At 35.9% G+C, this 18,252-nt stretch overlaps 1 long non-coding RNA gene across 1 annotated transcript; it reads left to right on the forward strand.

Moving 5' to 3' along the window:
• Positions 1 to 903: 903 nt before the first annotated feature.
• Positions 904 to 11,040, forward strand: LOC146587285 (uncharacterized). The gene is made up of 3 exons (XR_014897685.1): positions 904 to 1,081; positions 6,200 to 6,338; positions 10,950 to 11,040. It is a non-coding gene; the product is annotated as an uncharacterized LOC146587285 (long non-coding RNA).
• The last annotated feature ends 7,212 nt before the right edge of the window (positions 11,041 to 18,252 follow it).

Genomic DNA, 18,252 nt, shown 5'->3' on the forward strand with positions numbered 1-18,252 from the left:
ACAGTCAAAACTGTCTCTTCTAAAAGATCAAGGTCTATCAACTTTCTCAGCTTGCTGCTTGAAGGGGAGTGGTGAAATTATCACCCAAAGAGAGCCTAGAGCAAGCTGATTCTGCCAAAAGGGTCAGTCCTACAGTTGTGCTTTCTCAGCTTCCAAAGTAGTGCTCCAACTGATCTAGTAGACTAGAATCTCTTTGCTTTGCATGAAGAGCAAAAAAGTAGTGTGTGTGGGGGAAATATCTCAAAGAGGGTTTTCCTACTGAAGAATCATGACTAGTGTCATGTGAGGTTGAAAAAGCTGTCGCTGATAGAAGTGTGTGGTAAGTATTTCTCTTAAAGTCTTACTGGCTTATTTAGGTCCTTTAGGTATGTATTTGAAGGCTAATAAAGTTCTGCAGATGGTTAGTATAATGACTTTTAGTCTAATTCCAAGTAACTTGAGAATTAAGCAAAAATTTAGTGTACGGATGTAGATGCTGTCTTGTCAAGGTGCTGTTACTGAGAACTAGAATTTCTCAATCTGAGACTTCTGAAGTTTCATGTTATAAATATTTATAGTTTTAGTATAATGAGGTAGAAGAATACAGGCCTGAAGAGAGAGCAGAGGCTTAGGGAAGTGAGGGCAGTGAGATGTGGTGCATAGGCATCCAGGCATGGAATGACAAGAGACTGGGCATGGGCTGGCACTAGGGACCCCAGGGCTACAAACAGCTCAGTGCTGGTAAGCTGAGGAATGCAAACCTGGACAAAACTGGTTTGGGAAATAACAAAGAATAAGTAATAATAAAGAGTAAGTATCCTATAAATATCAAAGTGTCTATTCTATGAGAATAAATAGTATCTAATATACTTAAAATGCACTGTATAAAGTAAAATCAGATGTGAACTTGCAGACTGACGAAGAAAGAGCAAGGTGTGCAAGAGTGTTAGTAACCCTAAAACTGACTCCAAGCAGATTGAGGAGGAAGAAACCATTGCCATCAACCTTATTCTCAGGCTTGGGATGTTGAYGACTTGCTGTATTCTCCCCACTGGCCCAGACTGAAGCCGTCAGTGTCAAGATCCAAAGGAGCAGTTGAATGGTAAGTATACATCAGAAGAAGGAAAGATAGGAAATATGTCTACAATTTAACTGTATTTTTACTATTGATACTTCGTTCTGTATAGTAATACTCACTACTTTATTTTTTGTAATAATTAGATCTGGACTAATAATTTTTTGACTAAGGCACTTCTTTTTTTGTCTATAGTAAGGTTTTTGCATGTAACAAAACCTAATACAAAGATTACATAATATAGTTGGATAGAAGCTTACTGTAGTACAGGTCATTTTGTTAATGCTTGATAGTTAGCTGCAATACAAAATAAATGAGTGCACACCAGATACTATTATGTAGAAATATAAATTTTATGGTCTTCTGCATTTAGTGAGTATGGATCACATTAAAGCAATAGTTAATTGAATTCATCGAAAATTGATCATGATCACTGTTTGAAATACTTGGAGGATTGAGTTCATTGCCCTAAAACAGGATAAACATGCAGGTTTTGTGCAGCTTCTCATGGAAGACTTGAACAAGTATTTTAATAGACTTTTAAAGTAACACCATCTTAATTTGAAGTTGGAGCTAATGCAGCTGCCCTTTCTTTTTCTATCTTGAATGTAATCAAATTGTTTATTAAATTTCATCAGATACCTGTTTGAAGCCAATAGTGTTTCAGAGTGATTTAGACCCTTATTTTGTGCGATGGAATCTTACTATTGGTAGTGTAAGCTGTGTAAACATGGAATAATTTGGGGAGGTTAGAAATGGGTGTCTTTGAGTTCAGCAGTTTGAGGAAGGAACATAAAACTCAATATATTTGATTTTAAAAAAAGTGTCATGTGGAAATATTGCTAGCTTTTCTCTTTAATTGTCAGATAGCTCTTATTTTTGTCCCCAGGGCTGTGAAGCCCTAGTTGTGAAGCCTAGCAGAATTTGCTTGGCAGATTCTAGCAGCAAGAATAGCTATTTGTGTTTGGCTTAATAGCTCTCAGCTACATTTTGTCAATTTTTTTTTCCTGAACTGTAATCGCTGTTACTGCACTTCTGTGTTACATTAAACACATCACTACTTTAAAGTGTTAGAGTAATGTGCTTGTAATAGGATTACAGTAGCTTGGGAACTGAACTTAACTCCTTTGTTTCTGGGATGCTAAGTCAGTCATAGATTCAGATTTGTGGCAAATGAGGTACTTGAAATGCATCCTCCTTTTCCTTCTCTCTTGCTGTAGTATAGTGCAGCTCAATCCTTAGTCAGTACTACCTAGGAGCAAGTTGAGGTTTTTAATCTGAATTGATTTGATGTATAACCCAGACAACTTAAAAAGCCAGCCAATAGAAACTATGAAATACATACTGAGTGGACATCAGGTCCTGAGCACGAACACTCTTTCTCTAGCCCACATTATTTGCTGATGTAGACTTAGCTTTAATGTCATATGTTCAACACACATTGCAGTAAAACATTTTCTATAGGTGCTCCTTAGGCATTACTGTAATTAACGTATTTATTAAGCAGCCCAGTAACACCTCAGTGTCCTCTGGCTATCAGTAGCATCCAAACCTGATGTCTATTGAAAATACTAGCAAGCAGACATTTGCTAGGAATTCAGCAATGACATATGTCTCAGCAGCTACTTAGTTGCTGGATTTGTACTCTGATAACAGAGGAAGCGTTGAAGCGGGCATTTTGTTGAGCAAAGTGGTTGAAATATAGGTTATCAAAAGATACATTTTACAAGAGAGCTGAATTCCCAAACTTTACAAGAGAGCTGAATTCCCGAATTTTACCTTTCATACATATGCATATCACTTTGCAACTCTACTGGGTAGTGATTTGTCTTACTCCCTGCTTTTAGTATAAGAAACTTCTAGTTATGCTGCTCAGTGATGAAGATTAACAGGACTGGTGGAAAAATGTCGTCATGCCACACCTTCCCTCTGGAGTAACTTCACCTGTGAATTCACTTCTTATGCTCATTATTACTAACTGTTCTATGCTACTATTTATGTCTGAATACCATCTTTTTAAAATAAATGTTTGTGGTATGGGAGTACTAACTGTTCTCCACTGTAAGGGGAGATATAGCAGTGCCAGCATCAGAAGTTTTGAGTCCAGAACAGAATTTTCAGAAGGCTGATGGGAGTCAACTCAATGAGCCAAAAGTAGCAAGTAGCTCAGTGACTTTTAGACATCTGAGCTGTGACAGGGTCAGGTGCAAGTCTTCAATAAAGCACTATCTTTCAGTGGGGCAATACTATTTATTTATGATTTGTGATGTCTATTTTCTGATCCAGCCTGGAGAACTGTAGTAGAATCCTCTCACTTCTACAGTGTTTTTAGTTATTTCCTCATGTCATTTCACATTTCTTCATGGCCTACTGTACAGAGTAGGCTTAAGGCATGGGGTGAATGGAGAATCAAGAAGGGGAAAAGTCAAGTGAGAGGAAAACAGCCATAAGGAGAGGGTTGACCATAACTATCCAAAGTTGAGAGTTAACCCATAAATACATACCCATATGACTATATGGTAAAATGGGAAAAATTGAAAYCGGAGGCATATACTTGACAAGATTCCTCTTAAATTTGTAAAGAAACAACTTTGCAGCTTACATTTTTACTGTCTTAATTCTAATTTGAACATGAGTCAACAGTCAGTAAGAGGCAGACTTTTCATGGAGTTGAAYAGTAAAGGAACAATGGGCAGCAAACACCTGCCCAGGGAAAATTCTGGTTAGCCCTATGGGTAGGGGGAAACTCACACTGCAAAGGTTGCTCAGAGGTAGTGGAACCTACCTTCCAGAGGGATTCAGAAGCTGACTTTGTGCCTTGTGTGATATAATGCCCCAGTTAGCTCTTTTTTGAGTGGAGAGTTAGGCCAGAGGACCATGTGAGGTCCCTTCCAAACTAAATTATTCTTTTATTTTATGTTAATACATAGTCATTCTTCTGGAGTTCTCTCTTCTCTAAATATTAAAAATAATAAAAATATTAARAGGCATGACTAATATATTCTGAATTACTGTTGTTTAAGCCCAGCTTTTCATTTGTGCTATTGTGCTGTTCATTATCCTACAAATATAAATTTCTGAAATATATGTGCTGCACTAGAAGTTGGACTTGCTGTGGAAGTTAATGACTACTTCTGTTTCCCTCAATGTAAGCTGATTTGAAGAATTGTTCTTGTATTAGTTGTTTGGGGACTATTGGTAGTGAAAGTCTCATTGCTGTCATTTTCCCTTAGGGGGTAAAACACAATTTACACTGAGAATGATGCAATGTATAAGAGCTCCTTCTCCCAAAAGAAGAGTAACTGAGAATGATTTTTAACTGTTACTTAGCTCCCTGTGGGGAGACCTTTTGAATCGAGCTGGTCAATCATGCTGGAGCCACACAGATGAAAAGTAGAAGCAAGCAGGTTTTTTTATAAGTTATTTATTTATTTCCAGATTTTTCCACATCTGTGTGCAAGTCAGTTATAGTCAGTTATTCTTGCATACAACATTTATCAATGCACATAGTCTGACTTGCAGGTAATGAAGAAATACTGCAGCTCTACAGAACAGTTGTAATAAAATCTGCTATAGTGACAGGTAAAAATATGGAAAATACTGTCAAGGATAGCAAATAAAAGGATTAGTATTGACATAATGCCACACACTTACAGTACTGCTGATAACCCTTCAGGGCAAAAATAGAATTTTGGAAAGCCAATATAATGAATTTTCTTTACCAGGATCACTTGAAAGTTTATTCAGCATTATTGAATGACAGTGCAGAGTAATCTTAATTTGCTGTAAACAAAATCTTTGATTACTATGAAAGAATATTAGTTTCTTTTTTCTGTGGATCTGAAGCATTTATTTTTTTTATACATGTTGCTGAAACACTGCATTAGAAATTCCTGTATGATTTCTGAGGTGTAACCTAATGGCAATTATGCGTAATGCCTGCCATTTTCTAACACAAAGGCAGCCCCCTGTTCTCAGAGACAGTTATGAGACTGTCGCATACTCTGCCTTTCAATTTGGAAATAGAGCTTTCTTTCTCTGCCTCTTCTGTGGCCACCTGAGTAAAGTGAGTATACCTTTCACAAACGTAAAATAACTTACTGCAAATGCTAAACCTAATGTGGAAGTGATAATAGGTATGAAGTCGCTAAGTATGTTTATATTAAGTCTCAAAGGCATTTTGTCTCAGTTTGCGTTATGTTCTATTTGGGAAGATGTGATCATTCTTTAGGTCCTGTGATAAATAGGAACTCAATCTAGGAATATCTTAATCATCAAGAATAAAATGCTACTTAATTACAAACTAGTTTTCTTTAGATGTTTTTTGAAAGAAGTGATGCAGAGATAGTATTTCTTAACAAGAAGGAAAATGTCATTACCTATTTTCATTTAATACTCTTTACTCAATTTTTAATATGTGTATTAGCTAATCTTAGGTCTCTTTTGTGAGATTTACATGGATAAGTTTTGATTGAGATAAGTTTTGAAATAACAAAATACTTTCTTTAATATAGAKCTGAAAAGAACATCTTTTGTTCTTTTCAAGTGTTTCAGTTGAACACTTTAGTTGAATGCTTTGACTAAAAATGGATATACTAGATATACTTTTCAGTTATAAAATGAATATTTAAATTATACAAGATAAGTTAAATGAGTAGTTGTCTGAAACATTTTCAAACATTTGCTTCCACAGTTTCTAGGTTATCCTGTATTACAGTATCCCCCCAAGAAAGCCAAGCAAACTTGATTAAAAGTGCAAGGAAGAGGCTTATTTATCACCAATTTTTCTCAAAAATTCAACTTGTCATTCAGTTTCTTGGTACACCCTTTACCATGATGCATTTTTTTCACAGATAGTTTTATGTATGTCTATATAAACTTGCAAGCCTTGGGCTTCAGCTTTACCTTGTCACCTAGCAAGGTATTTAATCTTTGGCCTTGGTTAAARCATTCTGAGAAGTAGAGAGTAGACCAGTATGCTTATGCTTCTTGATGTTTCACAACACTCACTTCCCAYTTCATATCAAGAAGCAGTAGGTGCTGTATTATCCATTTGCCTTAATCTGCTTTTGGTGGCTGAATGGTTTGTTGCTTTCCCTTACAGTACAGTGAATATATATACACATCATATTCTTTCTCTTGCAGGATACCTGGTTTTTGTTGTCAATACAATCGATATCTCAAGTTGCTCAGATAGTCAAGACTTGTTGCATAAGGTGATGAAGTGGTGATTTTAGTTTGAGATGGAAACGATTACTGTGCCTAGAGCAAAATAAAGACTTGGGTAAGTTACGTAGGTCATGCTGCTTTCATTGTGAGTAGACAATGCTGTTTGCTGTTTGTTTTACTGCTCCAATGTGGTGAAAAAAAGAAAGTGACTTTATTGGGAAGGAGATTAGCATACCACAAAAGGTAGAGATCTGTCTGGGGGTGTCAGAGTAGGACTCTCAGATGATCATTCTGTCACCCTCAACCTTTTAAGTAAATCAACCATTCCTTTAATTGGAGAAAACRCAGGAATGGAAGAACAGCAAAAAGCTGTCAAGTCTTGTGTTCCCAAGGTAAAATATTCCCTACTATGTTCAGACTACTTTTGGTGGAGTGTATAATGTGTTCAAAGCTGAGTTTGTTGCAGCCAACCAGAGAGTAACTGTGCTTTTCTAAAAGTGATCATTCCAGTTTATCATAGATTAGGTCAGTGTGTTATACTCCTGGTTTGGGGATTCCATTTAAATTGTGATTYCACACAGATTTAATCTGGCTAGTATGGGTGTCTCTAAAACACTAAACTTCTTTTCTTGAGAGGAATTCAATTTGGATTTCAGGTACAACTCAAGGCGAGTTACTAGGTTTCTCTTTTCTCATGAATGCTCATGAATCTAAACTAGATAGAAGCTACTAAAGCCCCATCTTTAAACATTTGTGTGACATCATGAATATATTGTGGAAAGGAGTGTAAAATGCTTTTATTAAGTGGATCTTTTATCATCTTTACACAAAATTTGGAAGAGCATAATCTTTGAATAAAGATATTTATTTTTGATATAATTTATAGGGGGTTGTATAATAAACAAATGTATAATTGTCTAAAAATGTACGGTATCGTATGTCTGTGAAAATATATTTTRTATGATTTAAAAACAGCTACATATAGGAGACTCAGAAGTAAGACAGACAAATGCATTCTGCAATACTTAAATATTAAATATTGAGTACTATGAAATACCCATGACAGGTAGTAAAACTAGCAACAAAATCCTTATGGATTCTCTGAATAGGCAGAAAATGGATAATACCTACTCAGAGTTTTACAATTAAGTGTCCTACTTAGACACTGATTTAGTCTGACTAAGCTAACTTACAGTTCTGATTTGGGTATTTCTTGACATTTATATGTTGTTTATTCTGTTGTGTTAAGAAAGCTGTTAAAGATCAGAGGTGTGTGAAGCAAAGGATTAGAAGGTAGAAATTGAGTTACTTCTGATCTCTGATGCTCACTGTAGCTGAGGCTCGAGAAAAAGCAAATTAACTCAGCATTTTTTAAAGAAGTTTAAAGGATTTAGATTTATATCTTCCTGGGAGGTTAATAGAAAACCTGTCTAAATCCCATAACTTTATCTTCTTGTAGTGCTCAATGGAAACGGTAATGTAAAATTGCTTTGAGAGAGAAGACTGACCTAAAAAAAATCGTTTAAAATACTAGCAAATCAGATGTTTGCTTTTAAAAAAATTTATAATAGGAATAAAATAATACTTGCTTTGAATATTGGTGCAAGTGAGACCTTAAAATATAGGATTTGTTAATATATATTTTTTCAGGGAACGATTTTCTTTTTGAAAATTAGACTAATCCACTTTGCCTTTTTTTAGGTCTCAGGTACTGTTTTTTTGGTTGATAACTTGGAGTAAGTGTTTGTGTGATGTATTTTATATGTAGATTCCAAATTGCAACTATATAGTGTTGCTTTCAATAATCTTCCATGCAGGACTTCAACTTCAGAGTCTCTAATCCAAAAGCCATTATACCTCAGCTTGTTTTGTATCATCCTGTGGATGTAAAAATCTGTAGAGAAGCAGGATCAAGGCTACTTGATACATCTAATCTTGGTATTCTGGAATTTTGGGGTTATTGTTCACTATCCAATGATGATGATGTTTCTTAGATGTGGATTTTTCTATAGATTATGACCAAAAATAGGTAAACCTGAAGGTAAGACTATAGCGCATGAAGTAAACCACAGAGGGACTTTAAAATAAGAACTCTAACCCGTGTTTGGAGGAAAAAGCTTAAACAATCTCTTTTTCAACAGGCATCTAAGGACTTTGAGTCCTGTAGCACTGGCTTGGGATTTAAAACCCTAGAACCAAGTAGTATTGAAAGCATCCACCTGTTAACCACTTAAGTGTAGGGATGCAGATATCTCAATTTCAAACTGATTCCCAACTTTGCAGTCATAGCTAGAAAGCGTTCTCTATTTCTCTGCTAGATTTCTAAGCCTAGCCACATTTTTTTAATTTAAAGTAAATAAAAATCTAGCTAAAATGGCTGAGTTCCTACAGGTCACTATAGGTCACTAATTCAGTGAAGTTGTGTTCTGCTTTGGTCTCAGGGTAGAATACAGAATATAAGAGAGTAAACAAAGAATAATCAGGACCGACTCTGACCTAGCTATAATGTAATAAAAGAGGCAACATGGAAAATCACTGAAGTATCTTTTATGCTTTGTTTAGATTCTCATTTTCAGAAGTAACTTTGAAAAGTAAATTTTCTTTTTTTTATCAAGGAAGAATTCTTTTGGTGGACTTCACTTACTGGAATAAAATATTAGATCTCATGTTTTAGTATCAACATAAAGAAATTGATAGATGTGTAGACACAGACACCCATGTGCATTAGTAGTTCTGAACTAACGTAACATGGCTGTAGACAGAAACTTGCAAAACACCGAGTTACTACTGCTTAACAAGTTCCCTCTAGGCTGCCGACTCCAGGTGGCTAAGCATGTTCATGCTCTTTCAACGTGGCATTGTGGAGTAAAATATTATTTTAAATTATCTTATCCCTCAAGACATGCAAATGCCTGCACAGAAGGGGTCCACGCTTCTCTCACTCCAGGCCCCTTCTATAGTAGTTCCTTGTTCTGGTCCATGCAGTATGTCAGCAGCTCAGCGCAGTCTTGTTACCACATGGAAGTTGTCCTGCCCCCTCTTCTTTCTTTCTTTTGGCAGTATTTAGGGTGTGATTTCGTGGGTGGTTTAAGTAGATGTAAGAATACACTGATGCTGAGAGTGTGATTGTGCTTGTTCCACTGTCTTCCTGTCCATTCTTTCCTTGCTTGTTTTTTTTCAGTGCGATCTGTTTTCTGATCCAGCCAAAGAGTGAACCTATTAATAAGAGAAAAGATTTCAGGCAGTCCTCAAAATCTGGGCAATCTTCTGTATTGTAGGTACTGTTCTTGTTTGGGGTTTTTTAAATATCCACATGTCAGTATGATGAAGCTGCAGTTTCTTTATAGTAGTGCAATTTTCTTTCTAGATTATTAGCACAGTTAAACTGTCAGTGATAATCAAGAAATGATAATCTGGAGATTCAGTTTTACTGCTACTCTTTTGAAATGATTAATTTAATTTTCCTATCATAACTTGTTTCCTATACTCAATTCTGTTGGCATGCATTATTGCATGCATGCATTTCTAATTCCATTACAGTTGTGATTATAAAAGGTGATTATAAAAGCAATTTGATATCTTTCAGATGTAATTACAGTACTTCTTGGTGATCAAGTAGTCTTGATGATCAAGAATACTACTTGACAAGTATTTTCTTATTTTCACTTACAATATCAAGCACAAACCAAAGACACATCAAGTAGAACAATCACATTGTAATACATAAGCAGAAAAACTTAGAAAATTCAACATAGAAAGACAGAAACTCTACATTTAGAAAAATGTTGTTCACTACTTAAGTTTAAATTCTGCATCCGATTACATTTATTAGAATTTGCTTTGGATGCAGTAGAAGCAGAATCAAACTTTATTTAATTCTCCTTTCCTGACCCCTCAGACACAGAGTAATTGTCCGAATCAGTATTAAAAAAAGGTACAAACATAGCAAGCATGAGAGAGACAGCAAGCGAGCAAGAGCTCTCTATTTGCATCCATTAAAAAACACAACACAGCACAACACAGCACAACACAACACACACACACACACAAATCCCCATAGAATTTGTATATACATTTTCTTGTCAGGGCCTAAGAAAGCTGAATTTTTCAAATGCATTAAAAAAACAACACTTCTAAATAATCTTCATTTGTTAGTACCTCCTGAAGTGTTTTCTGAATATTAGTTTATTACAGGAAATTACAATTAGATACACACAGTTAGAAAACTGAATGAAGGCAAGATTCAGTAGGCACCCACATGAGTCGTCAACACTTATTTATTCCTCTACATTAAAACTTATTTATTCCAATAGGCTTTGTATCAAGCTCAATGTCTTTTTTCCCTTTTTTACATATTATGTTTCAAACTCATCCATCTAATTTCAAGCCTTTTCAAATAGGAAACTTTGAGGTTTTGGCTCTTTAAATTATCCTTAATATGTTTTTCCAGTTAAATACTTTATTAATATGTAGTATAGGAACTTGCTATGCTTCAAATATTTTGAGCCTCTTCTGGCTCTGTCTCCTATATAGAAGCTTCTTGAGGTAATATATAGTCAATATGAAAGCTATGGTTACATTTACTGAAACTTCATTTTCCTTCTGTACTTCATTCATCTTATTTTCTTTATTAAGAATGCAACAGTGTATGTTTCGTCAGGAGTCTATGCTTCTTGGCATAGCTTCAATAATTGACTAATTTATATTTCCTTTTATTCTCTTTTAGGAATGGCAAATAATTGGAAAGGGAGAAAATTAAAACATTTCAGCAGTGTTAATGTACCAATAGTAGCAACAAGAATATCCAAAGTATGTATCCTGACATGGCTCTCATAAAATGTATTTTTACTGTTTGCCACTTATTGACAGTTTTGGAAAGCTTCTGTATTTGTTTAGTCCATTATATATATATATATATAAAAAGAGTGGTGAGATATTTTTGAAGTGTTCTATTGGTTTTGTGTGTTTTTTGCTACATTCTATTTCAAGCATCTCACATTAGATGCTTTGTATTGTCTTTTTTGGAGAGGAGGTTCAGAATCTACAAAATGTATATGGGGGCTTTTTGTGTGTTTAAAATTACAAAATGAGAATATATGTCTACTTACAAGTGTTATGCTGCCAGTGATAAAATCCACTAATGAGGACAAAGAAGTGGAACGCTTGCAAATATCTGTAAGGATAAGCATATAAATGCCCACTTGATAAATGCGTCTTACTTTATTTTGACTTCAAAGATCTGTATGAATTACTGAATGTTTCAATCTAGATAATTAAAAAAATAATAGTAACATTTTACTTTACTTTAGTGCTTCACTTATGTGGTAAACAATGGTTTTCTTACTTGGAAAAAAAACCAAGTCACATAATGGAGTCCTTCAAAAGCAGAAGTTTATATAGTCCTTGAACTGGAAGACTCAGAGGCCATAGAAAGAATAATATGATTTCCTACCATTGCTGTTACTATATTTTTATTTAAGTGCCATGCTAAAATGAATCAGTGAGTTTTTATGTGCGTAGGTGTATTTTCATGCAAAGTCTGGTGATTACTTAAGAAGAAAAATATGTTGCAGTTGTGACATGCTGTTATTTATTGAAATGCCTTTGTAGTTAGGGCCATTTCAAACATTATTCTTTTTATTTGTATAGGTTAATAAATAATGCTACACTATAAATGTCTTATACAAGACAAGAAAATGCAGATGAACTTTGGAGAAGGTAGAGAGCTAATTACAGGCACTCATAAGAACGATAATCATCAGTCCAGTGAGATCTTAAAGTTTGGATTCAAATTCACAGATGGTCCAAATATGTAATAAGATCTGACTTTTAATGTTTGGCTTAATCCTAAACAATTTTGATATGCATCTAAATAGAAAATAATGTGATATGTTATATCGTAATAATAGACAAATATCACTTGGGCAAACATCCCTTTTTTATATAATGAACGTATATCATCTTTTGAAGATGAAAACTTGCAAACATAATCTTTATAAGTAAATGTTTTGTAATACAGCTGAGTTGAAAAATTATGCGAAGAAATACTTGATCATAAGGCTTTTAAAAATTATTTATTTATTTTAACACCCTTGAATATTTAATCTGTTCCAGGGCTTATATTGCTGTCAAACCCTCTCATTTATATTTGACTCCACTATTCTTTTGTGGGCAGAATAATTAGGATGAGATGCTTTTTGATTCATAATCGGAAGGAATAACCCTTCTGAAATGGAAAAGCTAAACCATTTATAGGCTAGCCAAACTCAGGCATGGTGCTGAAAAAGATAATTGTAACTGCAGTCTAGTTTAACTCTTGTAGCAGCTCAATGCTTAATAAGGGGGATATTGTTTTCTGCTAACAAAAAACTATCAAGTTGAAATAAAATCCAGGCTGAGGTTTTTTTGAAATAGATGGGGTGTTTGTGTAATAGGCAAGTATTTGTTTTTAGATTCATAAGCTTACTACATTGTGCTCCTTTGATCAAAAGAAGAGGGTAAGAATGCAGGCTAGGAGCACTGGGGGGTGGTTAAGATCACCTCTTGATAGTAAAATGGCTTACGCTTCCTAGGAAATCTCACTCTTGGTCATGTTTAGCAGTGTTCATGTCAATGGAAATTCCCTTGGATAAAAAACTGGATGCACGGCGTTGGAAAGACTTGTATTATTAGCTGTCTTTTTATTGGTGAGAAGTCCAAATGAATTCCATAGAATCATAGAATCAGTAAGGTTGGAAGGGGGCCTCTGGAGATCATCTAGTCCAACCCCCTTGTTCAGCAGGGTCACCTAGAGTATGTTAGACAGGGTTGCATCCGGGTGGGCCTTGAAGATCTCCAGAGAAGGAGACTCCACAACCTCTCTGGGCAACCTGGTCCAGGGCTCCGTCACTCTCACAGGGAAGAAATTCCCCCTCACGGTCAGGCGGAACTGCCTGTGCTTCAGTTTCTGCCCATTGCCTCTTGTCCTGTCACATGGGACAACTGAAAAGAGTTTGTCCCCATCCCCTTGACACCCTCCCTTCAGGTACTTGTGCGCATTGATAAGATCCCCCCTCAGTCTTCTCTTCCCCAGGCTGAAGAGGCCCWGCTCTCGCAGCCGTTCCTCACAGGGCAGGTGCTCCAGCCCTCTGACCATCTTTGCAGCCTTACGCTGGACTCTCTCCAGTAGCTCCATGTCTCTCTTGTCCTGGGGAGCCCAGAACTGGACACAGTAATTTGCCAGCCTTGTTYGCTTTTCTTTCTTGCCCTTCCAACATCCTATGTTCTTGCTGCAAAATCAGAGCATAGGAATGCCACTGATATATTATGAATACTGAGATGGGTCATTTAACGTGCGAAGATTTAAATGTTATGCTGTTTTTAGTAGGTGAACAAGACAAAATAGGATGTTGTTAATGAGTTCTCCTACTCGATTGGGTGAATCATGGATACTTGTTAAAGTAGACTGAAGTTCTGGTAGTTTTAAAGAAGGTAATTCTCTTGCCTCCCCATATTTCTCCTTTCATTTCTCTTCACACAAGATCTAGATTTTTATCTACAGTTTACTTATAACAACCATAGACATGTTGGAATACATAGATAAGCAGATATTGCACCAAACTTCACTGTGTTACAAGTTTGGGAATATCACAATATGCTGCTAGCAAAGCACTTCTAGGGTAGAGCCAGCTGTGCTTTCAAAGCTGTACTTCGAAACAGCAGAGCGAAATTACTCTTTACAAACGATACTGAATGATCACAATTTTTTCAGTGCTATGGATTCAGCAATACAGATTTAGCCTTCAGTGCAGATCCTGCAAAAACTTATGCACAGATGTAAACCTGTAATCATATAAGAGGTTGAGAGGATCCATTAATATCTGCATAACTGTGCCCTGTTTTATCTCCTCAAAAAGGGATCGCTAAATGACCTGCCCGAGGCAAATCTTAGTAATGGGGAAGATCATAGGAGGAGGTAGGGTGCATATGTGCAGCTCCTGGCCTAGGAGGAGATTGCATGAAGATGTGACTTAGGGTCTTGGGGAAGAGAAGGAAAGGTATGAAGAGTTTCTAGTGTATGCAGTAAATCTTCACAACAGATTTCGGTCTTTTTAGTCTTGCAGCTTCAAATGTGTTATTTCTTGCCTCGTTTTACCTTTGATCTCTCATATACTTGAGATATAGTTTGCTTTTATATTTGAAGAATGTGGTACTTTGATGAAAAGGTATCACTCATGAATGTTAGAGGCCTGACTTCTGACTAGAAGTTTTATGCTAGTTAGTTGTTTTCATATGCACATATGTGTGCATCCATATCCTTGATTTGTGAGGAAGCCAAAGTTTGTTTTTAGGTGGAGAAAAGAAACATTTTTTTGAATTTGTTTTGTTTTTTTAAAAAAAGTGTTGCAGCATCAGTGAGGCCAGACTAATTTGCAGCCTGCTTGTGCTGAGATTATATTAAGTTGGGTGCTCAGAGAATGTTAATTGGGTTGGTTTTGTAATGGAAACCAGTTTCATCTTAGGTGGAAACAGTAGAATGTGCAAGGATATGAGACAGCTGGGGTTCAACAGTTCATGACCAAAGGCCTAGTTTGGTGCTGCAGAGCTATGTGACCTCGGCTTGCTTCTTCTGTGAAAACTAAGGTGTAAGTTATTTTAATCCTGAAGGGTTCAAGAGGAAGAACACTGACATGAAAAGGTATTAAAACATAAGGGACAAAATGAGAAATTAGAAGATGACAACTCAGCAAGTTTGAGGATTAGCCTATTTTGAGGACCGATAAAGACCTTTTCTTTTTTTTCCTTCCTCTCACTGACTGGTGTCTGACCAGCAAAGACTCATCCAGTTTCTCAAGGGTGATGAGCACGTTAATACCTAGCTGCTTCTCGTTAGTCTTAGATGTCTATTTTGTGTATTTGCTGATAAATAATTGCAAAGTACGGATTCAATGCAAGTAGAGGAAAATGCCTTCAGATGAGTCTTGTACCTAAAGAAGAATTTGGACCTACTAAAAATCTGGGTCTTCTCCAAGGCTGAAATTTGATCAATGTCAATTTGACCARATTAGGGTCAATTTAAGCAGACTAACCATTTTCTTTTGCTAAATAGTTTTTTTTTGAGCTTCAGTGATGTCCCAGTCTGGCTCGCTGCATAGCTGCACAAATGCTTGTGCTGGCCCAGCGTAGTGGGAGGAACGAAACAGGAAAGAATAAATGCATGTAGAGTTAGAGCTGTAGAAGCATCAAGAGCCTGGAGAGTCAGGTGTAGAGGTAAGAAGTAAAGAAAGAACAAGTTTGTTGTCTTGGCATATGGCTCTCTGGAGTGACAGTTACGGAGACTTTTAAACACAAAGTAGCTCTTTATTTTTATGGTCTTGTGGAAATAAGATTGCATACTTTATTATTCCTCTGTGTGGAAGAAATATTACACTAGTTTATTATTATCTTCTTTAGAAAGGAGATTATGCTAAGTAATATGTCTGACTCAATTTGCTTGCTACTGCAGCAAAACTAAGTTTGCATATTAGCTGTCTACTTGAACCATAGTGAGTAATATAGAATAAAATCCACTAGATGTAGTAGAAAAAGTGCTATCTCTACTGCTACATATGGAAGAGGCTGGAAGCTGTGTAACTTTAAGTGATAGAAAAGACAGACTGGATTAAATAAAAATAGGTCTTTCAAAATTTACATCCAGTGCTCCTATTGTATTCAGTGATTAAATCCAAAAGCATAGATCTTTCAAGCAGAAACTAACTTCCAGACTAAGAATGAGGTGAATATTGAGTTAATGTCTAGAGGAACAAAAATAAGGTACGACATCTGGCTAACTTAGCTTTTGAGTTTTCATGCAATATAAAGATTTTTCTTGTTATTTTATATTGCTCTAAGATGATGCAATATAAACCATGTGAGTATCTGCTTGTTCATACAAGCATTTATGCTCTATTTGCTCTACTGTTATAAGTTTTCTTACTCTTTTGTGAAGGCAGAGGTAGTTAATTGTATGAGTGCAGTCTGCGTTCCTCTAGCTTGARTGTAAAACAGCTAACCAGTTGGGATTTTGTCCAGTACGCAGATAGTTTTGAAAAATAGAAGATTTTATTCATGGTCAAAGTAAAATATATTTGAAAAATGAGCGAATTTTAGACTTGCTCACCTTTAGAAATTAAGTGGAAATAAAGGAATAATGTCTTGCTTGTGATCACTTTGGAAACAGTAGCATTTCCAAACAGTGAGAAATACAAATTAGAGATCCAAGAGAAGAGCTTTGTCAGACAAAACTAAATCAAAGAGGGGAGAGGGGAGGAGGAACCCTCTGCAGATAAATTTCTGAAGACATTTATGCAGGTCAAACAAGTGAAAGAACAAAGGGACAACTAGCAGAAAACTACTAAAGAAAGCTGTGAAAGAAAAAAAGTAGAGACCTTACCTGAGAAGATATATCTAAGTAGCAGAGAACTATTGCAATGTACTATAATTCATAAGAAACAGCAAAAGATAAGAATGAAATTAGCTCCTTACTGGTAGAAAAAGATGTAAAAAATAGAAGAAAAAACAATTAGAAGCTGGTGGACACTAAATAAGCCACTCCTGGGCATTTTGCAGAGGAGGAGCCAGACACACCATGTAATTACTTTATGAAGCTGTAGAAGTAACAACTGGATACAGTCCTGTGGATGATCTCATCTACTCTGCAGGGGACACTGATGGTACCTTGAGAAGTTATTAGAGAAATCATTTAAAAGACTTACCATAAAGATTCAAGGTTTTGTGTGGTTCAGGAGAGCTGTAAAATGATTCTCATTAAAGTGATCTAGACTTGGGACTTTGCCAGATGCAGCAGGTGCAGAAGATTTAGGAAGACTTTGATTTGAAAAAAAAAAAAAAAGATTAAAAAAAAAGAAGATAAAACCATAAAGGGCCTGAAAAAACCCCCACATATATTTTCCTAGAAAAGTTTTTAATTCTAACAAGCAAATTCTTCCCTGCTCCCTTACCAAGTACAATTCAGTGATGTGAACTTTCATTCTGTTTCAGCTCATTATCCATTACTTCTATCTCTTTTTTGAGCTTGCTATTCRAGCAACATCCTGCTATGCAAGTTCATCTGTAAGTTTATTTTCTGAATCTTTGCGTATATCAATTTTGCTGTACTACTTACAAGGTCCTAAATAGATCTTCATTGCCATGGGTGTGGATGTAACATTATTTTCAGTGACAGCATCAGTCTAATAACTACTGACCTTTCTATGGTCTCTCTCTTTCCTCCTATTCTGACAAATAATTTTAAGGAGGGTGTAAAGCCTTGTTTACTTTTAATGCTAGATATTTGCTGTAGAAACATACAATAGATATTAGCATCATTTAAAAATTAGTGGAGTAGGCTACCTTTTTACAGTTGCTTACTAGGTAATCAAGCACAGTAACTCTTACTGTGGTCACTAAACACTGAAGCATTGAATGCTTACCAATAAGCGTTGGAAAAGACACAGAATGACTACTTCGCTCCCCTGAAAAGGCAAGAGAGAGAGACTGAAATACCAGTGAAGAGCAAGATATAGGCATCCATAGCTATGAATTACTTCAGATTAATTCATAGCTATGAATTATTTCATTCCCTCTGTAGACCATGCTAAGAGAATCACTAGTCATCTTAGACAAAGTATAAAGCTGCTTTTGTGCTCCTTTAACACACTACACAGCAGTTGCAGTTTGTCTTTATTTCCCCAAATAAGTAGCTCAATTTCTATTGTGTCATCCATACAGAAAATGTTGATTAGGCATGTGAAACATTCCATAATGACTGAGTAGACCATAAAGAAGATATGGCAAGAGAAAAATCCTTCTGATAGATGACTATGAGGAAAATCTGTGGAATAATACAGTCTCTTTCCTGTTCAGGAGCCTACTATAGGGCTTTGTGAAGATCGTAATGCATGAATAGAATCCAGTGTCGTATCTATTTAAGCAAAGTTCTTCCACAGGCTTAAATGACTTCAGGATGGTAGCCACAGTCAGGGCCTTAGGTGACTAAATGCTTTGTAAAT

This window comes from Rhea americana, unplaced genomic scaffold (assembly GCF_003343005.1).
Source record: "Rhea americana isolate MKP2758 unplaced genomic scaffold, rheAme1 scaffold_60, whole genome shotgun sequence".
NCBI classification, from domain to species: domain Eukaryota; kingdom Metazoa; phylum Chordata; class Aves; order Rheiformes; family Rheidae; genus Rhea; species Rhea americana.